Source organism: Ursus americanus, chromosome 18 (genome assembly GCF_024610735.1).
Source record: "Ursus americanus isolate L20-20 chromosome 18, mUrsAme1.1.p, whole genome shotgun sequence".
NCBI lineage: Eukaryota > Metazoa > Chordata > Mammalia > Carnivora > Ursidae > Ursus > Ursus americanus.
The window spans coordinates 33,324,798-33,350,249 of NC_142144.1; the positions used below are offsets into that span (position 1 = coordinate 33,324,798).

General features: G+C 46.6%; 1 protein-coding gene across 3 annotated transcripts in view; it reads right to left on the bottom strand.

Annotated features, from left to right (window-relative positions):
* FRMPD1 (FERM and PDZ domain containing 1) overlaps window positions 1-25,452 on the bottom strand; it is a 122,101-nt gene that overhangs the window by 79,174 nt on the left and 17,475 nt on the right. The window contains exon 1 of one of the 3 annotated variants that reach the window (XM_087869554.1): window positions 14,331-14,454. The exons of 1 other annotated variant lie outside the window; for it this stretch is intronic. The gene's annotated coding sequence lies outside the window, so the exon portion shown is untranslated. Of the gene's footprint in view, window positions 1-14,330; window positions 14,455-25,452 lie in introns of those variants that run through there. One more of the 3 variants, XM_045780603.2, reaches the window with a different exon arrangement.

Consider the following 25,452-nt stretch of genomic DNA (forward strand, 5'->3'; position numbering starts at 1 on the left):
ATGATGCCTGTGTCACCCCTTTATCCGATGAGTACTTGCATATCGAATGGGGGCAAGTCACTGAGAGACAGGGACCATCCTGCAGCCACGAAATGTCAGTGAGCAGTGCACATAAATCACGAAAATACCAAGCAGAGATTAGTAAGGGCCACAGCAGAGGGGCTGGTACTGTTTGGTGATGGGAGCTCACGTCCCGCTGTGGAAACAGTAGGGCGGTATCAGGGCAGGCTTTGTGGGGCAGGGGACCCGGCCACGAAGGGTAGGAATCACACCTGCAGGGCTGGGGAGAAGGGCACAGAAAGTGCACGGAATGGGAGGTGGCACAAGGCTATGCTGAAGACCAGGAAGAGGGATGCGGGGACCAATGGTATGTGAAATAGGGTTGAGGGACTCAGGGTAGGACCGGCGGGTAGAAGCCCTATCACCAAAGGCCTAAAGCATGGGACTAAGGAGATTAAACTTCACCTCTAGCCACACTGCTCAGCATGTCACCTTGCTCACAGTAGACCCTCATTAATGCCATGGAGCAAAATGCAGGAAGGCAAGTTCATGTGTGTGAAATGCACGACAACTGTCGAAGACTATGCCACAAAAATTGCCTCGACTCTTTTTATCAGTTGGTATCTGGTCAGAACCACTCCTGAGTTCAGCCCCACTATCTGAAGCATTTGCTACGTTCTGCCCCAGATGGAGACCATAATACTTGCCATCAGCTTCTCACCTAAGAACACTGGGAAAATTAATGATGAGGTAATGTCTGAAATCCTCCGAGCTCTTTGGAAATGTGTGGCAAAAGGCATCACTATTATTAATATTTAAAGAGATTCTACCCAGCTCTGATCTCTTTTTCTGCAGACTAATGTTACGTCCACAGGATAAGGTGATGCCAGATTGGCCTCTACATAAACCTTTCCAACACACGGCGTCCAACGCAGGTGCCTCACCCTGAGCCCCTTACCTGGGGCTGATGGGGACCTCGATCCCAACGATGCCGGGCTGGTTTCTGACCGGTTATCCGGGGTCACCAGAGCGCAGGGGCAAAAAGAACCAGGCAGAAGAGCAAGACAGATTTCAGAAGGTGGTCTTCCTTGGGACCCCAGCTTTAAGCACTCGAGAGAGTCCAGTGAAGACCTCAAGGGGAGTCATTTTAGCAAAACCCACATCCTAAGCCAGTTAACATTTTTAGGTCTAATGCAGTGCCCAAGAAAGGAAGAAATAAGAATACCTCCACGGGCTCAATTACAAATGGACTGGAAAGAAAAATTTCAAAAGTTCAAGGGGAAAAAAAATCAATCTATTTCCTTCCCCCAAAGCTTTCACGTCTATAAATATACTCACACAAATGGACCCAAGACCACTCTTCCTTATGAAAACACTACCTGTCTGGCATTTGCAAGATAAACGATGTGCCCATCTTGCTTTCAATGCACTGAAGTTCAAACAATGATCTCCAGTAGCTTCTCTCTTCTTCTTAAATAACACTCATCCCCCCACCATTATAAAAGTAATACATGTGCCTGGTAGAAAATTTTGAAATTATTCTTCTTTGGAAAGAAGAAAATAAAAACTATCTGCTACAATCTACAAGTTGCTAATTATTCTTCCAGCCGCATTGTGTGAAAATACACATTTTCAACACAATTGGGAACTTTCTGTATATGCTGGTTTATAGCCTGATTTTTTCCCCTAGAACAATACCCCTTAAACATTTACCTACATCTTTATGATTGTACAGCATTAGTTTGTATATCCTATTGCTAGCAGTGCCATATTTAAAGCTAACCCCCCATTGCTGGACATTTGGTCTGTTTTAGTGATGTCTGCATTACAATGCTGAGATAAATCTTTGCATAATACACTGCTAACTATTCTCTTAGGATAAATTCCTAAGTAGTGCTGCTGGATGAAAAACGGTAAAGTTTATACACATTAGATCTAGCCAAACTGCTCTTCAGAAGGGCTGTTGCAGGCTCACTCTCTCAGTCAGTGGAAGAGCTACCTCCCCTAATTGCTCACTGACCCCTACCTTAGTAAGTTTATAAAGGGGGTGTTGCCCTTATTTGGGTATTGTCCTCTTTGATTACTCCAGAGTCAGATTTCCCCCAAATGCTCTGTGTCTACAGTGTTTTTTTTCCAGAGTATTTTTTTTTTAAGTGTGTGCATTCTATTCATTAGAAAGCCAATGTCTTATTTCCCTCCAAAGGGTGTTTCCCCCACCCCACCTCAGTGCTCTTCTGGCTCAGCACCTGCCATCTGAATTTTCACCTTGGTGCCTTCCACTCCTTTCTCAGCAAACATTTCACAGTTCCAGCAATTAAGCCAGACACAGAATCCCAAATCAGTTATTCAGTCATCAGTTTATTCACCTGATATCTCTTGAGGGTCTGGAATGCTCTAGGAACCATAAAAACAGAGAATTATAAACAAAACACCATGAGAAGTCAGGGGAGGGAGGGTCAATGAGGCCTGAACAGAAATGCACTTAAATTGAAAACTACCTCAGAGTTTTCCTGGTAGATGAGGGGAAAGAGCAGGCTAGGCAAAGGGAATAGCATGAGCAAAGGTCCTGAGGCCTGCTGAAGCATCACATATGAAAGAAATATTTTCGCTCTTTTTTTAAAATTCCAGTATAGTTAACATACTAATATGACACATTAGTTTCAGATGTACGATATAGTGATTTGACACTTCCATACATCACTCAGTGCTCATTGCAAGTGCACTCCTTAGTCCCCATCACCTATTTCACCCATCCATCCACCCACCTCCCCTCTGATAACCATTAGTTTGTTCTCTATAGTTTACAGTTCATTTCTTGGTTTGTCTCTATTTTTTTTTCCTTTGCGCATTTGTTGTTTCTTTTTTGTCTAAGATTTTATTTATTTATTTATTTATTTATTTATTTATTTGAGAGAGAAAGAGAGAGCATGAGTGAGGTGGGGGGAGGGGCAGAGGGAGAAGCAACCTCCCCACTGAGCAGGTAGTCCAACTCAGGGCTCAATCCCAAGACCCTGGGATCATGACCTGAGCAGAAGGCAGAAACTTAACTGACTGAGCCACCTAGGCGCTCCTGTTTTGTTTCTTAAATTCCACATATGAATGAAATTATATGGTATTTGTCTTTCTCCGATTGACCTAGTTTGCTTAGCATTATACTCTCTAGCTCCAACCATGTCGTTGCAAATGGCAAGATTTCATTCTTTTTATGGCTGAATAACATTCCCTTGTACACACATCTTTCCCTCATAGACCACATCTTTTATCCATTCATCTACAGATGGACACTGGGCTGCTTCCACATCTGGGTTATTGTAAATAATGCTACTATAACCATAGGGGTGCATGTGTCCCTTTGAATTAGTGTTTTTGTGTTTTGGGGGTAAATACCCAGGGGTGTAATTGCTGGATCATAGGACAGCTCTATTTTTGACTTTTTGAGGAACCTCCATACTGTTTTCCACAGTGGCTTCGCCAGTTTGCATTCCCACCAACAGTGCGTGAGGGTTCCTCTTTCTCTACATCCTTGTCAACACTTGTTGTTTCTTGTGTTTTTCATTTTAACCATGCCGACAGGTGTGAGGTGATATCTCACTGTAGTTTTGATTTGCATTTCCCTGATGATGAGTGATGTTGAGCATCTTTTCATATGCCTGTTGGCCATCTGGATGTTATTTCCATTCTTAAGACATGAGAATGAGGGGCTGAGGTTGAGAATGAAAAGTTGGCTCTTGCTGAATTCACCTGCCAACCTGTTCTTTTCCCTGTACCTTGCCTCTGCTTGCAATCCCTGGCCCATCTCCAATGCAGACTCCTCCAAAAACCTTGAGAACCCTTCTCACCATCCTTCTCTCCAGACCTCTCTGCCCGGAGCCAAAATCTTGGCACTCACACCAGTGTGCTCAGCAATCCCCAATGAATAGATGGCTCTGTTTGCTGATTCCTGGGCATAAGTCATATCAGTCCAGCTAGGAAAGAATCTTCTGGATAGTGATATATTCTGTCATACCCATAGCCTTTCAACACTGGGCTTAACTTATAACAGGCAATCAATAAAAGCTTATAGAATCTAACCAAATTAAATGGGGCAGAATAAATACAAGAGAAGGGATGGGAGTGCACAGGTGTGTGCTTCTAACTATCATCCAGACAGCTAGGAAAATTGAAACTGTCTTTGAAAATTAGCTTCTGAACACAATCATGACAAAAAATAGATTAATTCTCTTCAGGCATGTAATTTTGCATCTGCTTAGACATTTCTCAGTTAGGCACACAAACGGTACTTGTTAAACGACGCTGCGTATCCCAAGAGCTTCTGTGCATAAAGGTCAATATATTCTGGAGATTTGGATTTCGTTTTCTTTGCAGGAAAGCAAGAGGAAAAGAGGAGATAAGGCCCCTGATCCATGCCATCTCTGCTGGGATTTTCCAACTGATCATTCCAACTCAAAGCGACAATCCTACCGCCACCTGGGAGGCACCGGTCTCCATCATTAATGCTTTCCTGCCAGTGGCAAATGTTTCTAGATAATTCTTCCCCGAGGGCAAAGAGCGCATACGTTCCTCAAGTGACTAGTCTCTCCCTGTTCTGGTTCGGAATCCCCCAGCTCTGGATTCATCCCCTACCAGAGCTTTTATCCCGCTGCTTTGCTTGTTTGTCCCCACACTGGGTTGTGACCTCTACAACAAGACTGGTGACCTTCTCCACCCCTCTGCGCCCTGGGGCCTAGAACAGTCACCTCTCACATAGTGGATGCTCACTCTGTGAGGTGGAATTAAATGCAGTCCTGGGGTTACTAAGGACCCTAGAAATAACCCAGTCTGCAGATTAAAAAAACTACGGCCCAGACAGGGGAAGCAACTTCTTCAAATATACACAGAGAGTTGATAATAATTAGTAGGTGGAAGAGAGGAAGAAATCAAAGATGTTAGCAATGCTTGAGGAATTAGGCTGAAGGGCTTGATGGAACTTGGAAAGGATGGGGGGGAAACAAGGTTTGGCTTTAGACAGCCTCTAACCCGCAGAAGTTGTCTCTCTTCTCCTTGATAGCCCTTCAGATAGCGTAAAAAGGAAATTAACCTTTATTGAATATTTACATGGATAGGTAGAAGACAGTGTGTCTTCTGTAAGTGTAACACTCACAGATAAACAACGAAATAAGCAAGTAAATAATGTGTCTCAGTTCACGCAGCTAGCAAGCCCAGGTCTGACTGAGTCAAAAGCCCCTGGCACTCTCCCCTAGTCCTGAGGCTATAGGGTACCAAGGAAGAGCTAGGTAGACCAAGGGACCAAGTTTACAGGTGGCCTTGGCCATGTCCCAGGACCACAGACAGCACCTCTGGAGCCTGAATGTTAGGTCTGCAGCCTCCCTGCCCCCGAAAGTACAGAGAACAGGCACCACCCCTTGCTAGCACCCGGCTGACAGGCCAGACCCACTGCAGAAGCAGGTATGAGACAGAGACCCACGGCCAGAGTCAGGGTACCACAGGGGGCTGTAAGGAGCACTGAGGGCAGCTGGAGACAGATGCAAGGCAGGCAGTATAATCACGTCTCCTGCTTCATCAGTCAGCACCATGCACCAAGCCTGGGCGCAGGACCAGGCCCTCTTCTGGGCTCTGGACTGAACCAGGCTCAACCCCTGCCTGGTAGAGGCTCACAGTCAAGTGCGGCAGGTTACACGGAACGACCCCTCAGCACTTCAGGGGAGGTGCTCCTCCAGCCTGGAAAAGACTTCCCAGACAAAGCAGGGCATTTTGATGTGGGGATATTTCTGGGCGGCTACGTCAAGCCTTGTCAAAATGGAAAATCACTGTTCTTCAAACCCAGCAAGCAAAATAAGAAGCCAAGTCCTCTGAACTGTTCCCCTACCCCTGCCCTTAGGGCTCCAGGAAGAAAAGCTGGACTAGCTGCCTTACTGCTGATCCTGAAGATCCTTTTCAAACCTGAAGCTCTTCCGGGTCAGATCTGGCTGAATGACCCAGGAGGGGGCAGTCTGGAGTCCTGGGGGGGACACAACTGAGGGACTTTCAGTGTATTGCTCTATGCCAGTCCCTCCTGGAAATCTTCCTGGATCTCACCCAAGGCATGGCCAGCCCTTGGCAGGGCTCCCATGGCTCTCTGGAACACGCAGCACCCTGCCCTCTAGACTCACTGCCAACTGCAGGTGGGGCAGGGCTGTCTGAGTCATCTGCCTCCTCCCTGCTTCTCACCCCCTCCTCCCCCCATCCCTGCACAGATCTCGCTTAGCAAAGCATACCGAACTGAGAGAAGCAGCAGTCAGGGAGGAGGCTCTGGGCAGGTGTGAGCCACACGCAGCCTGGGGCTGCTCAGTGCTAGACCTACTCAGGCAGCCCTCCTCCTGCTGCTTCTCCTCAGCTCCACCAGCTTCTCCAGACCCAACACTCCCGCTGGCCCTAGGCCTTTTTGGCACTCTAGTGCAACTGCAAACAAAGTGATGCTCTTTGGAGAAAAGCCTATTTTATTGGCACTGCATTTGGAGAGACCATCAGCCTGCAGCGACTGAAAAATCCAGGTAAAAGGCCGTGCACTTCCGAGACAGGCTACTTAAAGGGCAAGAAGATCACACTCCAACACACTCCAAAAGCTGCAAAGAGGCATTTCCTGGTTTTTCACAGAAAAAGAGATGTACTTGGGTGCTGAGAATGTAAATAATTTGCCTCAAGTTCAATGAGCCAATCTCGGACTAACTTAGAGGGAAAATGTAAGGACATTTGCTCTCCTCTGTGTCCCTTCTCTATCCAGAACACGTTCACTACGGGATCTCCCCTAAGTCCAAGAACTGGTCATGAATATTTTAATAGCCACAGCCTCTCCTTCCCATTGATAAAAACTCCACTGACCAGCCAGGGCATGCTGGTGAGGACCAAAGGACCATAAAGACCCACCACGTCTGCAGAACAGGGCCCCTCAGAGCAGAAGCCACTGTGCTAAAGAAACCTGCAGAATGAAGACCTGAGGCTGGGGACCCTGGACAGCTGGGTTCAAATACAGGCCAGAGAAGACAGTCACATAAGTAGAGAAAGTAGAAAGCCGAAGGCCGAATGGTGGCCCCCTAAGAACTATGTCCACACCCCCAACCCAGAATCCATAAATGTTACCTTAATTGGAAAAAGGATCTTTGCAGATGTAATTAAGTGAAGGGTCTTCAGGTGAGGAGCTTAGCCTGGTTTATCCAGGTGGGCCCTAAATGCGATGACAAATGTCCTTATAAGAGTGAGGCAGAGGGAGATTTGACACAGACAGAAGGAGGCAATGTGACTAGGGAGGCAGAGCCGGCAGCGATTGGCCACAAGTCAAGGAATGCCAGTGGCCACCAGAAGCTGCAAGAGGCAAAGAAGAACATTCTTCCTTAAAGCCTCCAAAGGGGGGTGCAGCCCTGCTGACACCTCGATTTCAGACTCCTGGGCTCTAGGACCGTGAGAGAATACACTGCTGTCTTTAGCCAAGGTTGCAGGGATTTGCCACTGCAGCCACAGGAGACTAATACAGTGCCTGAGAAGTTAGGAGACTGATGAGGGGTCTGGGTCCCAGAGAGGGGGCTGCTTCAGCCAGAGCCACTCCACATGAGCCAGTGGTCCCGGACACTCTCCTCTACAGGCAACCAGCGTGCGTGCGGTTCCCCAGCAAACTCTAGGGGGGCCCACGGGGAACCTAACCAGGTCTCAGGTTGTGCTAATTGCAAAAAACGGACTTTGACGTGAGGCTGTCATGTTCTTGCTCCCCTCCACGCTGGTCAGACCTCACCTGCATGGCCACTGTGTCCAACTCTTAGCTCTGTCTTTTTTGGGATACTGGATAAACAGGGGCATTCTAACTTAAGAAGTAAAGACCTGATCCCTGTCTTTGATTGTCCAAATGGCTTAAATGGCCCTCATGGGGAAGAAGAAATGGATTTTCGTGTGGGTCTTCAAAGGGCAGAATCGAGGACAATGGAGCAGCCACAGCCTGGAGGGAGAGTCTACTTCAGCATAATGAAGAACTTTCTAATAATCAGAGCCAACTGACAATGGAATAGAAATGCCTCGGGGATTGGCAGGTCCAAGCAGAAAGCGACTGGGTGCGCTAGGGGAATTCCTGCACCAGAAAAGGCTATAGTTGATCATCTCCAGAGCTGGCAACTCTGTATGGAGGTCTATGACTGTTAGTTAAAATAGCCTATAAAATATTTTGCCTGAGTCTGGGCTTTTGGCATATAGACAGGGAGAGCTCTAAGGAACTTACTACACAGCCTTTGTAAAAACAAAAAACAAAAAAACTAAGTACCGCAACTATCCAGAAATGAGCTCAGAAAAGAAATAATTTGCCCTGCTCCTGTACACAAATGTCTCTGACACACAGGAAAGAAGAAAGAGGGAGAGCATATATGTCCATATGGACATCGCCTTTTAACCTGACCAGGAGCCAAGAGCACATGCCCCCACACCAAGGGACCTTTGGGCTTGATGCCCTTCTCCAGGGAAAACCAGAGAGAACCCAGACTCCATGTTTATTTTAATAACTGCGTTTCCTTTTGCACTCTTCTGAATTCTACATTTGGAACAAAGAAAACAAGAAAGCAGTAACTCAGAGGCTTACCTATGTTGATGCTCAAAACTTAGTTTTGGAGACAGTTTTGGACAGGGTTTTCAAGAGGGCTTTTTTTGGGGGGGAGGGGTAGACTTATCACTGGTTGTAACAAGTGCTAGCCTACACCCTACATTCTGGATACTTAGAGAACCGGAAGCACAGCATTTCTCATCTGCCTGCACATCTGTCTTCTCTTAAGTCAAAATCTCAGAGAACTAAGCACTGTGCATCCGGGTGAATTCCTCTGAAGCTCTTTCCGTTCAGGATTTTGAAAATTTGCCATGTTACCCTTTTGCTGAAATGGCTGAGCTTCTCAGATCACTCCTCAAGAGACATCAAAGGAATAGACTTTCATATTTTTAGATTTGCCACCCTATCTTTTCTATCCTGTAATTAGTGTCCCCCCCCCACCACCACTTTTTCTAAAAGAACCGGTGTTAACAACACACATCATTTATCAGCCAGCTTGTGAAATGACTGGAAGCCCAAACCATTTCATACTACTGGCAAAAATGTCTCCAAACATCAGGTGGGTCCCTGAAAATACTGTGTCACTTCAGTGAAATTAATGGTTACTGCAGTCACATTAGTTGGCCAAGCACCAAATAGGGCTTTCCATTGTCCTTCAGGCAGATAGTTCATTATTTTTAAAACCCTCATATTTGCAGAGCTGCATAATGTAGTCTGTAGTTACCCAAACAAATTTAAGACAGCATTATTCTTCTATGAATGCATATTAAGTTTGGTGCATATCTTAGACTATAGTAGAAGTATGGCTACAACAGCTGTGCGTAAATCAAAATTTTATATACCGAATGTTGTTCACAGGCATGTTTGGTATTTGAAAACTTTCCATACCAGATCTTTTGGTCTGGTGAAAAATCCTTTTATAATGTAAGTAATTGTTGAGAAGTTTGTCTAGCTTCGAGGCTCATTTTTTGTATATTTATTAAAAATAGGCCACACAGGAAAGCTAAATTCAAAATTCAGACTCCTGTTGGAGGTGACCAATTCTTCATCAAATGAAGGACCTACATTTCAAGGCATCAAAATGCCTCAAGTGAGTTCAGCTGGAGACCACAAGCCCAGAGCGTCAGCATCGTGTTTCTGGCATGACACAAACCATTACAGATCTCAGGAAAATCACAGGCTTTATCAATCCACTGCAGCAAACACATATCAAGCTTGCACTAGGGCTAGGCTACGTGAGAAAGGCTGTGGGGCGGATGTCACAGGAACATTGTGTCTGGCCTCCCAGGGACTTCTCAAGGCCATGGCCACATGCACAAGTGACCACACACGAAGTCCTCCCCTGTTGATGGTGATGGCTCCCCTATGAGCGGTACTAAATTCAGCAGGAGATCAGGGAAAGATGAGAACCCTGGGATGAAGGGGTTGGGAAGACAGCTGCTAGGCCAAACGGGGTTTGAGCTGGGCCCTCAGGCGTGGGCATGACCACCAGGACTGAGGTACATGCAGGCTGAGGGGCCAGATGGAGAGGCAAAGGCTGGAGGGATTAACTGTGGAAGACACAGTGAGGGAGGAGGGGGACCGAGAGAACTGATGGAGACAGACCGTCATGTCTGCCTGCCTGAGGACTCTAGACTTCATTATCCCTACACACGGGACCCACTGCAGGTCTCTGGGCCATACATTAGACAAAACAGAAGGCCAATGTTCAGAGAGAGAATGGAAATGTGGGGACATGTCTGAGCAGAGATTTTGCAAGTAAAAATGACAGAGCCAACTGACAATGGAATAGAAATGGTGAATGACTAGATTTCAGTAAAGAGGGATCAAGGGAGAGAGTAAGGTCGTAGGTGACTATGTGGTGCCCCCCCCACTGCCACGGAATTTCCAGAGTGGGAGTGGGAGGATGCCGGCCAGGGGGTATCACAGAGCGTGTGGGCAAGGCTGGCTTTGGTGACACTAAGCATGCTTCCCCTTTGCATATCAGTGAGCACCCCAGGGTTACTACTCTTCGGGGGCTCGCAATGAGAGGAGATGGGGGAAAGGGGGGGGGGAGAAGAAGCGAGGGAGGGAGGGACAGAGAGGAAAGGAGGAAGGGGCAGGAGAGGGAGGATAAGAAAAATAGAGATGAAGGGAAGGAGGGAAAGAGATCCTGAAGAAGTGGGTCTACAGTGGGATGTTCCCAAAGTGGGTGGCAGCTCACCACGCCACTCTGGGCCTGGCCAGGCAGGGAAGAGTGCTGTGGCTGGGTGTTCCTCTTTTCAGGACTCCTAAAATACAGTTTTGTATTGAGGGAGCAGAGAACCTGCTCTGGAGTGTCCCGATAACTGTGGAGGTAATATCCGTGAACATAGCCTGCCCGGTCCTAGAACACACAAATCCTTTCAGACCTCCAGGCCTTTGCATTTGCTGTTTCCCCCTTCACTGCCACCTCACCCTCTTAATTTAATTTTTATTTGATGCTTGCTACGTACTTGACACTATTTCAAGCACATTACATATATCAATTCATTTAACTCCCAAACAACTCTATCAAGTAGGGTTATTATGCCCAATTTATAGAGGAAGAAACCAAAGCCCAGAAGATGAAATAACCTGACAATGGCATATATTTTGTTAGTAGGCCGGTATTCAAATTCAGACACTGTGGGCCAGAGTCTGCATTCTCACACCAAAGCCACACTGCCTCTTACTGAGCTGGAGGGCACACTGCCCCCCACCCCTGCTCTAGTCCCAACTGACCCTTCTCTCCTTTAGCTCCCACTGACTCAGGCAGACCTTCCTCGACCACCCCCATTACCTTCTCTCCTTTCACCCTGCTCATTTCCTTCCCAGCTCTTAGCCAGCCTGTAATTATTGATGTGTTTACTTATTTATGATGTTTCCCCAACTAGAATATAAACTCCAGGAAGGCAGGGATCTTCTCTTTGGTTCCAGTGTGTTCCTGAGGCACCTAGAATCATTCCCTGGCACAGAGCAGGTATTCTATGAATAACTGTTGCATGAACAAATGAGGGACAGTATTAAGGCTGCCACGTGGTATACGCAGGTTCATAAAGCATTGCGATGTCCTTCTTCACCCTCCTGTCCTATTCTCCTTCCTTGGCTACTACAAATCCCCAGCAACTCACACTAAGGCAGATGGTTCCCAGCATATATGGACAATGCTGATGTATTTATAACTGCGTCTGACTGTCAAATCCCCCCACCTGGGTCCTTGAGCACATAGTGATAAGCTTGTGGGAGGCAGGGATTGCATGTTCTGATCAACCTCCCTGTGGCTTCCCACCACCTAGCAGTATTTACAGGGCATTGTCTGCTGTTGATGTCAGTGTCTGCTCTGAGCACCCCCAAAGAACAAAAAGCCCCTGCCCTTGAATCAGGAGGTACCTCAAATACAAATCGCCTTGGCACAGGACCTTCCAGGCTGATGGGGAGGTTCCAAGTCAATACCTATGCTAAAACAAAAGGCACCATTCATACGCTTCAGTGGTGTCTAGCAACACTGACAGAGCTTGCCCGTGAACACTCTGACAAAAGAAACTATTATCAAATATCTATCGTTATGCAAACACTCTGTTAGGCACTTTATACATGATCTCATTTAACCTTGTGCGTTTGGTACGATTATTCCCCTTTTACAAATGTGAAAAGTGAGGTTCAGAGGCCCAATATCCCTAAGCCAGTGTGGATTCAAGCCCAGGCTGGGAGCTTCCTGAGCCTCTCCCCACTGTCCTCTGCTCTGAAGTGTTCTGCCTTCTCGCTCCCACCTGACCGACCCGCTGTTCTCCTGAGCCCTAACCTTTCCTGACCCTGTACCTTGGCTCACACCAGTCCCTTGACCTGAAATGGCCTTTCCACTTTCCACCACCTGTTGAAATCCTCTTCTTCCTTCCACCTTCCACAGTGCAGTCTTCCCCATGATCCCCAGTTAGAATTCGCCCTCCTCAGTGTCCATAGAGGGCCCCAGTAATAACTCCCAGAATGGCCCGCGCTAAGTTCCTCTTTCTTCCTCACTAGACCGTGAGCTCCTTGAGGGGAGGGCCTATAGATATTTTTCCTATTTGTTTTCTCCTGAATGAATAGTAAGAAAGTGCTTGCTGAACCACTGAAGAAGGAAGAGGGAAAAGACTGGTGGCATTCTAATGCATCTGAACCATGAAAGGCTCCGTACAAATTAGCTTCAACTACAGAGTATGGCTGGGAAAATGCAAACGTAGGTACCACAACTCTGCCGTGTTCCTGCCCCAGTCACAAAGCACACTCTTACAAGTTCTCTAATTTCATAAAGCTTGAAACTTAAAACCAGGAAGTCTAGGAAGGAAATAAAATAATAAAATCACTTCCATAAGAACCCTTTCATAGTAATGGATTTCACCCAACACTAGGGAGATGCTAATTGCAACCCAAGGGGGACAGGAGATTGGGCAAAAGAACAAAGCTCACCTTCTAGGACCTCATGCTTGTTCTGCTGTGGCTGCACCAGAATGCACCTGTCCTGGAAAATACGGACTTGCCAAACTGTAGGCTTCTCCAACTATGTCGATGTTGAACAAAGAATGCCTGATTTAGAGTAATTTTCTATATCATCTTGATTGGAAAACATCGCTTTAGACTAGAAAGAAGTAGATGTTGGCCTCTATGTCAGGACCCCTACAACAGTGCCTTATTTTTTCCCCAAACAACTATTTTGAGGTTTTAACAAAAATAACCGACTCACAATCAGAAACGCTTCCTGATCTATAAGCCACTCTGAAAACAAATCATTATGCTGTTGAATATTTTATGATGGGCCAAAGCACTGAAGGAGGGAAGGCCAGCATTCACCAATCCTTGCCATGTCTATTTCGGGACTCCCAAAGCACATTGCAAATGCCTCCTTTATTTTCTAAACTCCCATTTGCAAGTGCTGGGTGGATGTTTAGTGAAAGAGCTTCTCTACCCAAACTAACCCTAAATAGAGAGACCTGGAAGATTCTACTTCTCCAGACTTTACTGCAGAAGGACCGCAACCATCATCTAGTGCACATTCCTCCCTCCCCACTTCGTGGGCGGCAAAACCAGTGGTGGGGACTTGTCCAAGGTCACACAGTCAGTGGATGACAGAGGGGTCACCAGAAGCCAGGGCTTGCACTCCTAGCTCTGGGAGCATCCTCTATTCCAGAGACTGGCTCAACAACCGTCCTACAGCTCAGCCAAAACGGCTGCTGGTTAGCGACCTGACCTCTTCCCCCGCCCCCGCCCCAGATTGACTTCTGTGGGTTCCACCCCCCAGGGAGCCCTGGAGCTGAGACACTCAGGGGTGCCCCTGACTCACAAAATGGCAACACAGGCATGCCCTTCAGATGGTCATCCCTGGAGAACCCCTCCTGGTCCAGGTGTGGCCGTCGAGACCGGGCAGGGCTGGCTGGTCCGAGGTCACTCAGAAAGTTGGCGCTGGCCGTGGACGCACCTGAACCCAGGTCTCCCGCCTCCCAGTTTGCCGCTCTTTGCACTCCACCGTGCAGATCTCAAAAACTTAAGCAACACATTGATACTGTGAGAAATTTAACCTTTGCAGGCCCTGAGCGAACCCGCCGACGCGCCTCCCACAGCGATGGGGACACGAGGACTAGAGGCGGGCGCGGGTCACCCGGGGCCGGTGGTGCAAACGGAGCGGGGGGCGGCGCGGAGGAAGCCCAGGGACAGGAAGCCTGCAGCTCCCGGAGGCGCAGGCCCGGGGCGTAGGGACCGTCAGTCCCCCCAAAACTTTGCGGCGCCGGGACCTCGCCCTTACCTGCAGAGGAGGCTCCGCCCGCGCGGTCGCGGACCCGGAGAGCTGACGCTTTCGGCGAGGGGCGGCCCCGCCCGGCGGCGGGCACCGACACGGGCAAGGCTCGGGCAGCGGCTCGGCTCGGGCTCGACTCGGGCTCCGCCTCCCGCGCCGCGGCTGCAGCCGGAGGGGGGGAGCGCAGGGCCCGGCCGCGCCCGCGCCGTCTGGCCGCGGCAGGTGCTGAGGCTGCAGCTGCGGGGCCGCCAGCTGCCGGCGCCGCGACCCTCGGCCCGGGGGAGGAGCCCCGCGCGCCGCCTCCTCGGGCCCCGGAGGTCCCGGCCCGCCGCAGTGGGCGGTCCTGCTCCCACCCGGGCCCTGCCTCCGCCGGCCTCCCGCGGCTCCCCACCTGGGCCCGCAGCGTCCGCCGAGTACCCACGGGGAGACTGAGGCCGGAGAGGAAAGGGGCTCCCCAAGGTCACTCAGCCTGGCAGTGGGGCCAGAACTGGAACCCAGAAGAGTTCCAGAGAAAGACCTCCTTTTCACCCCACCCTTCCCCTGGCTGTCATACTCCAAGGCCTCCCGAAGAACTCCAGCTATGTGGGACTCAGGGGGATGCAGAGGACTCCAACTTGCCCTCCTCTCAACAGAAGCTGAGGGCTGAGGGAGGATGGAAGAGGTGGACCCACTTTGGCACTACGGCCCTCCTCCCCTGCTTCTGCAGACTTCTCCAGCGCTGGAATGCTGGGGTCCCTCAGCTTTCCTGAGGCTCTCTAACCTTGGTCTCCTTGAGGCTCCTCAAACCCGAACGCCCTAAAATGCTGGGGTGCCCTGGGACTGTGCACTCAGACCCCTTCTGACTCCCTGGGCCATCTTAACCACTCCTCTGGCTCCACTCCTAGCACCGCTTTATCCACTGGACCCAAACGCATGCCTGTCTGAAAACTGTTTTCCTTGCTGAAGAATCTTCTCCACACCTACTAGATCCCTACCCCGCATTAGACACTGGAGATAAAGCTTCGAATAAAGCACTATCACTGTCCTCTCGAATGTACTGTCTAATGGGCTGTGAATACAGCACACTTCTTGTAACAGTAGTGTGATCCCAGGGTGCCAAGGGGAGGCACCTGCATTGGCTGAGCGAGGGAAGAAGGCATGCTCTCTCTATAGAGAAACCCACAAAGGCCGAGGAGGTTGGCCAGTGAAAGGGAGGAATGTGGAGAGAGCTTTCTGTGTAGAGGCTACAGGAACAAAGACCCGAAGATGAGAGGGATCCCAGGGAGGGAAGGATGGGAGCTGAGAGCTGAAGCAGGAGAGGTAGAAGGAGTTTTGAGTAGGGAAGGGCACCATCAGGTCGTTCCAGTGATGGAATGGAGCACAAATATATATTAATAAGGGTGTCCTTCATCAAAAAAAACAAAACAAAAACAAAAATAGCATTGCAACAGTTGGAGCCTGCCTGGCCCAGGTGAAGAAAGGCACTTGACCCTACCTCCTTTTACCTCAAATCTTAGGCCTCTATTCAAAACCTCTCTCCTCAGAGGCTCTCTGAGGCCTCCTAGCTTCCTGCAAGATCTCTTTTCTCTCAGTGCCCCAAAGATCCCTCTTCTCTCAATGCCCGAACCCCTCTGCCACCCAGATCCATGGGCTGAGTTAGCCTTTCACTCCTTGGGGTCTGCTTCCTCACTTGTCCCCACTCTAGATACAGTGTACCAAACTGCCTCAGGATAAGCACCATTCAGGGAAGTGGACAAAAAACGGAAAATTCTGAAGCCATGGTGGAAATAAAGTAAGCTTCTAAAAAATTAAGTGTTGTACCTGTCCACATTATTTCTTTCAACTCCATGCAAATCTATAATTATCTCTAAACAGAGTTTAATTTTTTTAATTATGTGTTATAGATAAAGACTAATAACCAAATCACTCTCCCTAATGCAGATTATTAAAGACTGAAGAGGGTACTTGTCAGAAAGGAAAACAAAAACTCACCCCTCTTATCCAGCGAGTACAAATTTCTCCCACAGAATTTTGTCCTGTCCCTCTCAATTTCCGAGCTGCCCCTGCCAGAAGTATCTGCCTCTTCAGGAGCTTTACTGTGTAAACAATTTCACCTTTTGGCTCCTGGGTCCCCATTCTGCCCAGTTTCCCATTCTGATTACTCTTCTCCCTCAGCCGTCCTTGTCTGCCGGCCGGTTAAATGCCAACATTGCTCATGTGCCCTCTTGGTCTCTTTTGTCTCTTCTCTCTCACTGAGCAGTTCTATCAGATGCATGGCTTCAGCCTAGACCTTCTTCTATGCTCCAAACCCAGAGACCACTGCCAGTTGGACATCTCCTGAATCCTCTTCGGGTGCCCCAGTCTCAAAAGAGCCAAAACTGAACTCACTTTCCCCTAAATTACCCTAAATTACCCCTTCTACATTGCTTCCCTATCTCAAATGGTAGTGGCACTGAAACCAAAACCAAGGGGAATATCCTAGACTCTTCCCCCTTCCTGGCCCTCATACCCTACCGGTCACAAAGCCCAGTCAACTGTCTCCATAACACCTCGTATCCATGTCTTCTCTTCATCTTGCTTGCTGCCTGGGCCTTCCTTAGTTGGAGGCTCACCATTTCTTGGCGAAGCTGTAGTAAATGCCTCTCGTCTAGCCTATTTGCAATTCATCTTCCTCAAGCTGCCAGGGATCTTTTCAAACCATGAATCTGACAAGTCACTCTCCTGCTCAAGATACCTCCATTGTTTCTTCTGGACCCTGTGAGAAAATCCTAAGTGCTTAGCACAGCATGAAGCCCTCAGTACTCTGACCTGTTAGGGTAACAGCCTCATCTAGACATCACCCTATTCCCTCACGCCAAATACCTCACGTTCCTAGGGCACACCATAGTTCGCAAGAGTAAAAATAGCTACAATTTACTAACTTTAAATTTTTATTTATTTATTTATTTGAGAGAGAGAGAGCGAGAGCAAGAAAGAGAGCATGAGTGGGGTGAGGGGCAGAGGGAGAAGCAGTCTCTCTGCTGAGCGAGGAACCCAAAGCCGCACTTGATCCCAGGACTCCGGGATCATGACCTGAGCTGAAGGCAGACGCTTAACTGACTGAGCCAACTAGGCGCCCTACAATTTATTAACAATACTATGTGCCAGGACCATGTTAAGTGCTTTACATATAATAGTTCACGCAATGAAAGGCATGGAACACAGTGCTAAAAAACACAGTCCCGAGCCAACGCCCTTCCTCAAATCCCAGCACAGCCACGTGTTAACCTGTGTCGGCTCAGGGCAAGTTCCACAGCCCCTCCGTTCTCTGTTCTTCCTCTGCAAAGGGAGCCTAATAAGAATACCTGAAACCTGGGGATCTTCTGAAAAGAGGGGCTACAGATAAAACAGCGTTCGCTCCCTGCTAGCCAGCACGTAGTCATGCCTATACTCAGTGTATGCAGTGAGGACTCCAGGCTCCTTTTTCACAGAGGGAAACTGAGGCTCCAGGCAGTGCACTCATTCACCTAAGATGCGGCAGCCCAGCAGTAGCTGTGCGGGGCCTCACCTGGGATTCTGAATGCCCTCCAGCTAAGTGCTTGGCAGAAGCTAATGCCTCACCCTGGGACGCTTCCTCCTTTCCCACTTTTCCTACAACTTGCCAGACAAATTCTTCCTCCTTTACATCCTGCTCAAAAGTATCTTCTCTTCTATGAGGTCTTCCCCAGCCCCTCCTTTGTGGCTGCGCTGTGCTTGGGCTATTCTTCAAACAAAGCACCAAGCACCCCGCATTACAATGATTATTTACATGCCTCCTTGAGAAAGACAATTATTTATTTTTGTCTCCCTAGGACTCTATAGATATTTGTTGAATGAATAAATAAATCGATGAATAAAATATACAGATGATTCTCAAAAGAACTTTACCCTAACAGCTGTCATTTCAATCTAGACCACTTTTAATCTCTGTTTTTGTCACTCTGAAGTCATTTTTGGTGAGAGAATACCATCAAATGATCCAATATTAACACAGAGCAAGACGCAGCAAGACTGCAATTTCTTATATGGCTATTTGATCACGCCTTGTCCCTCTCAGATGTCTCTCCTTTTTTTAGTGACACTATGTAATAACCCATAATGAGAAGCTGTGTTGCATCCTAATGAGACTTCCTGACTAAAACATCTGAGGTTTGGATTTATTTCCCATAAGTACCATTTCAGCTAAAAGTTTTGCTTTCTCTACGGCATGAGTGTGCCATTTGTTATCTGCTAAGTGCCCATACCTTCCCCTTATCTGTATTAATCTCCTTTGCATTCAAATACTTCTGAGAGCTGACTTAATAGTTAGCTTTTCTATACAATTTCCTTCTTGGAATGCCTAACCGTTCCTGACTTTGTATCTATTGTTCCCAAAATAGAATCGTTTACTGCTTCAAATTTCAGCTTTACTGTCTGTAGTGATTCAGGACAAGTTTCTGCTCTTCCTCAGAATGATCAAATTCCATATGGCTAAAAAAAATTGCTTTAAACCTGTCCCTGTCGTTTTGTATGGAGTAGTGTTTTTAAAGTAGACATTAGAAACTTGTATTTTGTATATCAGAACACAAGTACAATGGCCATTTTAACACCTTCATATCAAATTAATAAGAAGCAGTGCAGGTGAACAGATGAACAGTGGTCTGAGAAACAGGGGGAGAAAAAGGATTCTACTACTATTTTGCTACTTGCCCAAGTCCCCTCACTCTTCAGGCTACATACAGAAGAGAGAAGTGAGAGCGAATGACCTTCAAGGTTTCTTTCAGACCTAAAATGACACGATTCCTTAATGGGCCTCCGAAAGGTCATTCATCCAACATTGTTGACTGCCTACTATGGACTCATGCCTTTTGACGTGTAGCAGCATAAACACAAATCCAGACTGGGTGGGGAATGGCATGGTTTGGTTATGAGAGTGTTATTATACCACAAAAACTAAGTACATGGGGCGCCTGGGTGGCACAGCGGTTAAGCGCCTGCCTTCGGCTCAGGGCATGATCTTGGCATTATGGGATCGAGCCCCACATCAGGCTCTTCAGCTATGAGCCTGCTTCTTCCTCTCCCATTCCCCCTGCTTGTGTTCCCTCTCTCGCTGGCTGTCTCTATCTCTGTCAAATAAATAAATAAAATCTTTAAAAAAAAAAAAAACTAAGTACATATCTTTAGTATTCAAGACCTACTGAATCCTGAAGTCTAACAAAGACAGTTTATTTGAGACTAGGGAGGGCCAAGACTCAAGGACTGTTGGAGTACTGCAGGTAGACCGTTAGGAATAGCCCTAGATAAGACCCAAGGCTGCACCTGTGGTGAGCTGCTCGTAGAAAAGCAGTGCTTTAGAGTTCTAGAACCCAGCTCTGTCCCTACCCTGCTGTGTACCCTACCTCTCCAAGCTACCATCTCCTCCCCTGGAAAAGGAGAGAATGATACCTTATAGACCAAGTTCTCCTGAGCTCCAGACCAAATGATTCTTTGAGATTAAGGAAGTGAAAGTGTGACCTAGTCAGAAAGAGCTGTCCGGCTGTTCTCTGCAAAAGAAACTGTGTGCTTATCATGAGGATTATATTACCTCTTGAGGACAAGTAAATTGTTGCTCTACAGAGAGAAACGATGACATAAAAACAACATGTTCTTACTCCTAAGATTCTAGAACACAGAAGCAGACATTCACTGTTCATTTCTTAAAAATGAACTGTCCAGTTTACTGTAGAATACAACAAATAGGGAGTTAGGGGAGAGAGTCTATTTTCCGTGCATTAGGGAAAGGAGCCCCGTCTCCCAGTACTCTCCAAACTGTGTCTGATCACTTACCCCAGTCATGCTCCTAAAGACGACCCATTTTTACTTTTTTTTAGGGGGGTGGGGGATGGGGATGTGGCAAACACGTCTCCTTTCTGGACTGCTTCCTCAGCTCTCCCAATCAGCCTTGTCTGCTTACATTTCTTTCCCTCTCCCTAATCACATTCTCTGCTTCTTGATAAAATTGGTACTCTAATCTATTGCTCATGGCAATGGACTTCATGACTGGGTTGGAAACAGAGGGGAAGGATGGGATAGAGCTGGGAATGATTATTACAGTTTTTTGAAAATATTTGAATTCCTTATGTCTCTCATCAGATGAGCTTTTTAATCTCATTTCTCAGATGATAAATCTTTCAGTGTTCTGAGGGACAGCTTTGAAAATATAGGAGTGGCTTCAGCAGGTTTTTCCTTTTTAACTCTTTTTAAAATTCTCTATTTCTCTGTTAGTTCAGCTTTTGGGAGATCAGTTCCGATGGCGTGCCCTTGAGGTTATGGCCAGGGTCTAGCATGGCCTTACTCTGGTCTTTCCACCACATCTGCTCCAATTACCACGGGCTCCGTTCTGCCCTGAATCCGCCGCTGTGCTCCCCACAGCCCAAGGGGCAGATGCCACCATCCCTCCAACATCACTTTGGTCTGTTCCTTTACATTTCATAGCATTTCACGGTTATAAAACACAGGCAGACAAAACAATCACCTCATTGTATTCTCTCAATAGCTCCTTGAGTTAGTCAACACAAACATTATTACCCCCATTTTACAGAAGAAGAAACTGAGACAAGCTCAGAGAAGTCAAATTATTTGTATGAGGTCACAGCTGGCAAAGGGGATTCAAATTCAAGTTTATCTGGGTAACAGAGCTCTACTCTTGTGGGGAGGAAGAGGACAGCAACAGAATTGCAATGTGGAGACATTTCATAAATCATTTTAGAATGATATCCAGGGGGATCCTCTAAAGATGGGGGCCTGCATCCTATAAACTGACTCCCCATCTCAGCCAGCTCACTACAGAGGTTAAGTCATATTGTGAGACATACAGGGAATGGAGAGGGTAGGACATGGGGGCCTAGAGCTGGAACATAAAGGAGATGTCACACATGCAAAGGGAGTCTGAACCAGTGCAGGGCTGGTGAAGGATGCCGTCTCTGCCACACTGTTTAAAACTGTGGGAAGGACCAATGCCCAGGAGCCTGGGAATTGCCTGGCTTGCTAGTGAGCCTACAGTGAAGCCTTTGGATTCTGGGGCCACTTGAGAGGCCCCGCTGGCCCCAATGGAGTGGGACCCTTTTGCAGTGAGTAGAAACTGCCTCTGCCCACTTCCTGCACATAGCCCTGGGGGGGAAGACCCCTGAATCTTCTGAGGTCTGTCTCCTGAGAGAGGAATGTCACAGTTGGGCCAAACTACCCCTCCCAGGGCTACTAGCCATATAGTGCCTTTATGTGGATTAGAAAAAAAGCATCCCCTCCTCAGATGCCTTTGTGAAAACAAGAAAATAATGTTCCTTTCCTTCAGACAGATGTAGCTCCATACCATGGTACACAACTCAGCAAGTGGATTTGAGCTCCTGCTGATCCTCTCAACCAGGTAATCTTGTAGAGTAGACAACCTACACAATGGCACACAGCAGCCCAACCCCTCCCTATTCATATGGGGTGTTTGAAAGTCCAAGAAGCCTCTCCCACCTCACCTCAGCATGGTAGGCCCAGCCGACCAGCCTTGTTCACCACTAGACCACTGGAGAGGTGTCAGCTTCCTTTGCTTTCATAACTGCTGCACTGTTGCTACCCAAGAGGCCACAGTAGCCTGCCTTGCCCAGGTGCCAACATGAGTGGCCAAAGTGGATCAGAGGTCATTTAAGGAGACTCCATAGCTTGAAGGAAGAAGACCAAACTAAATAGCTAGAAGAGAGGACTCATACTGAGATAGATTTAAAAGAAGAAAAAGTAAGCTTTAAAAGTAAGAATCTTAAGGAGATTCAAGTAGAGATTAGAAAGACAGAATCAGAATGAAGACACATGGTTTGGGGAAGTTGAAAAGACAATTTCTAAATTTAAACATGTTAACTGTGGAAATGAAAAATAGAATGAACATGGGGCGCCTGGGTGGCACAGCGGTTAAGCGTCTGCCTTCGTCTCAGGGCGTGATCCTGGAGTTATGGGATCGAGCCCCACATCAGGCTCCTCCGCTATGAGCCTGCTTCTTCCTCTCCCACTCCCCCTGCTTGTGTTCCCTCTCTCATTGGCTGTCTCTATCTCTGTCAAATAAATAAATAAAAATCTTTAAAAAAAAAACAAAAACAAAAAGGAGAACAATCCCACAGTACCAAACCGAAAATACAAAGAAATGGAAATGAGTGAAAAGGTTAAAAATGTGTATGAAATATCTAGAAGATATACACATAATAGAGTAGCAAATGGAGCAAAAGTAATAAGGGGGAGAAGCAATCACCAAAGAAGTAACAGAAGAAAATTTTAGGGACTTTAAGGAACTTGAATTTTCAGATAGAAAAGACTCATTGAATGCTACCCAGCAGTAATTTAAAAACACATACCAAGGGGGGCACCTGGCTGGCTCAGTCAACAGAGTATGCAACTCTTGATCTCAGGGCCATGAGTTCAAGCCCCACGTTGGGTGTGGAAATTACTTTAAAAAAATAAAATTATAAGATAAGGGCACCTGGGTGGCTCAGCCATTAAGCGTCTCCTTTGGCTCAGGTCATGATCCCAGGGTCCTGGGATGGAGCCCCACACCAGGCTCCCTGCTTGGCGGGAAGCCTGCTTCTCCCTCTCCTACTCCCCTTGCTCGTGTTCCCTCTCTCGCTGTCTCCCTCTTTCAAATAAATAAATAAAATCTTTTAAAAAAAATAAGATAAAATAAAATAAAATCATATACCTAGGACTTCCAGTTCTGGACAAGATGGAGGAACACATTTCTCCCTATTCCTCTTGCTATATTTAGCTAAAATCTCTAGACATAATGTGAAAAACAAACATAAGAAAATTCTGAATGACGGAGAGAGAAGGCAGACTGGATAGGCACCTCAGGACTCAAAGAATGACGTGGCAACAAATTCCCTAGATTTTCTTTTTGCATCCTATATATCCCAGACCAGGCACTAGACAAGCCCACGACAAGGAAATGCCAACAGGACAGATTAAAAAAAGGCCTCAAGAAAAGTCTGCTCTGCATAGCCAAAGGAATGGGAAAGGGTAGTCTAACAAGACAGGAGCATTTGTGACAATAGGTACCCCATTCCAGTCAAACACCAGAGTAGAAAATTACACACAACACTCCTACTCCTACTCTCCCACCCCTGGTCAGTGGAGGCTAAGTAGAGAACTTGGATGTCCACCCCTGCCCTGGGGCCACAAGACACATCTCGCACTCTGCACCAGGATGGTGTCAGCAGAGGCAGGGTAGGGACTAGGACTTCCATTCCCACCAAGGGGTCACGAGGCGGGGTTCTCTTTCCCTACTAGTACAGTGTCAGTTGGGGCCTGCTAAAACAGAATTCAAATAAGATCCAGAATCTCATAACATAAAACCCAAAATGTCCAACATACAATTTTAAAAATCACTTATCATACCAAGAGCCAGAAAAATCTCACCTTGACTGAAAGACAATCAACAGACACCAAAATGGAGAAGCTGCAGATGTTGGAATTATCTGACAATGTTTTAAAAGTAGCCATCCTAGGGGCGCCTGGGTGGCACAGTCGTTAAGCATCTGCCTTCGGCTTAGGGCGTGATCCCAGCATTGTGGGATCGAGCCCCACATCAGGCTCCTCTGCTATGAGCCTGCTTCTTCCTCTCCCACTCCCCCTGCTTGTGTTCCCTCTTTCGCTGGCTGGCTCTCTCTGTCAAAATAAACAAATAAAATCTTAAAAAAAAAAAAAGTAGCCATCCTAAAAATGCTTCAACAAGCAATCATGAGTTCTCAGATGAAAACATAGGAAATACCAGCAAAGAAATAGATATTTTAAAAAATAACCACATGGGTATTATGTAACTGGAAAATACAACAAAAGAAGTTCAAAACTCACTGGATAAACTCAATAGTAGAGTGGCAGTAACAAAGGATAAAATCGGTGAATTTAAGGGCAGATTAATAGATTACACCCAATCTGAACAACTGAGAGAAAATAGATTGGGGGGAAAAAGAGAACAAAGTTCAGCTAACACTCATATTATCAGAAGCCTAGAAGGACAGGGGAGACAAAATGGGACTGAAAAAGCGGTTGAAGAAATAATTGCTGAAAATTCCCCAAATTTGGCAAAAGACAAAAGTCTAGATCAAAGAAGTTGTGCAACTTCCAGAAGGGAGAAACTAAAAAAACAAAAACAAAAACAAAAACAAAAAACCACAGAAAAATCACATCAAGGCATCATAATTAATTACACTCCTGAAAACTAATGATAAAAAATAAAAAATCTTGATAGCAGAGAGAAATGACAAGTGACTTACAGAGGAACACCAATTCCAATGAGGGCCAAATTCTCATTTGAAATGGAGGACAGAGGAAGTGGTGCAACATTTTTCAAGTGCTGAAAGAAAATCACCATCAACTTGGAATTCTATATCCAGTAAAAATATCCTTCAGAAAGGAAAGCGGAAAACTAAGATGAAGGAAAACTAAGGGAAATTGTAACCAATGAAAGGATGACTAGAGGTAATTCTTCAAACACAAAAGAAAGGATAAAAGATGAAAACTTAGAATATCAGCAATAAAGAAAGAATAACAGAAAGGGTAAAAATATGGGGCACCTGGGTGGCTCAGTTGTTAAGCATCTGCCTTTGGCTCAGGTCATGATCCCAGTGTTCTGGAATGGAGCCCTGCATGGGGCTCCCTGCTCAGCAGGAAGCCTGCTTCTCCCTCTCCCACTCCCCCTGCTTGTGTTCCCTCTCTTGCTACCTCTCTCTCTGTCAAATAAATAAAATCTTTTAAAAAAAAAAGGGTAAAAATATTGGTTAATATAATAAAATGTCATTTTCCTCTTGAGTTTTCTAATTTATGTTTGGTATTGGAAACAAAAATTATAATATTGTTGGATGTTCTCAATGTGTATAAAATTTAAGACAATTACATTAAAAAGGAGAGAGGGTAAAGGGATCTAAATGTGCATTTCACTTGAAGTGGTAAAATGTCAGCATCAGTAAACTGTGGTAAGTTATGTATGCACAACTTTATATTTTACAAAAAAAAAAAACCTACAGAGATACACTCAAAAACATCATAGGGAATTACAATTGGAATTCTAAAAAATTGCTCAAGTAATCCACAGGGAAGCAAGCAAGACAGGAGGGCAGGGAACAAAATAAATAACAAAATGTCAGAC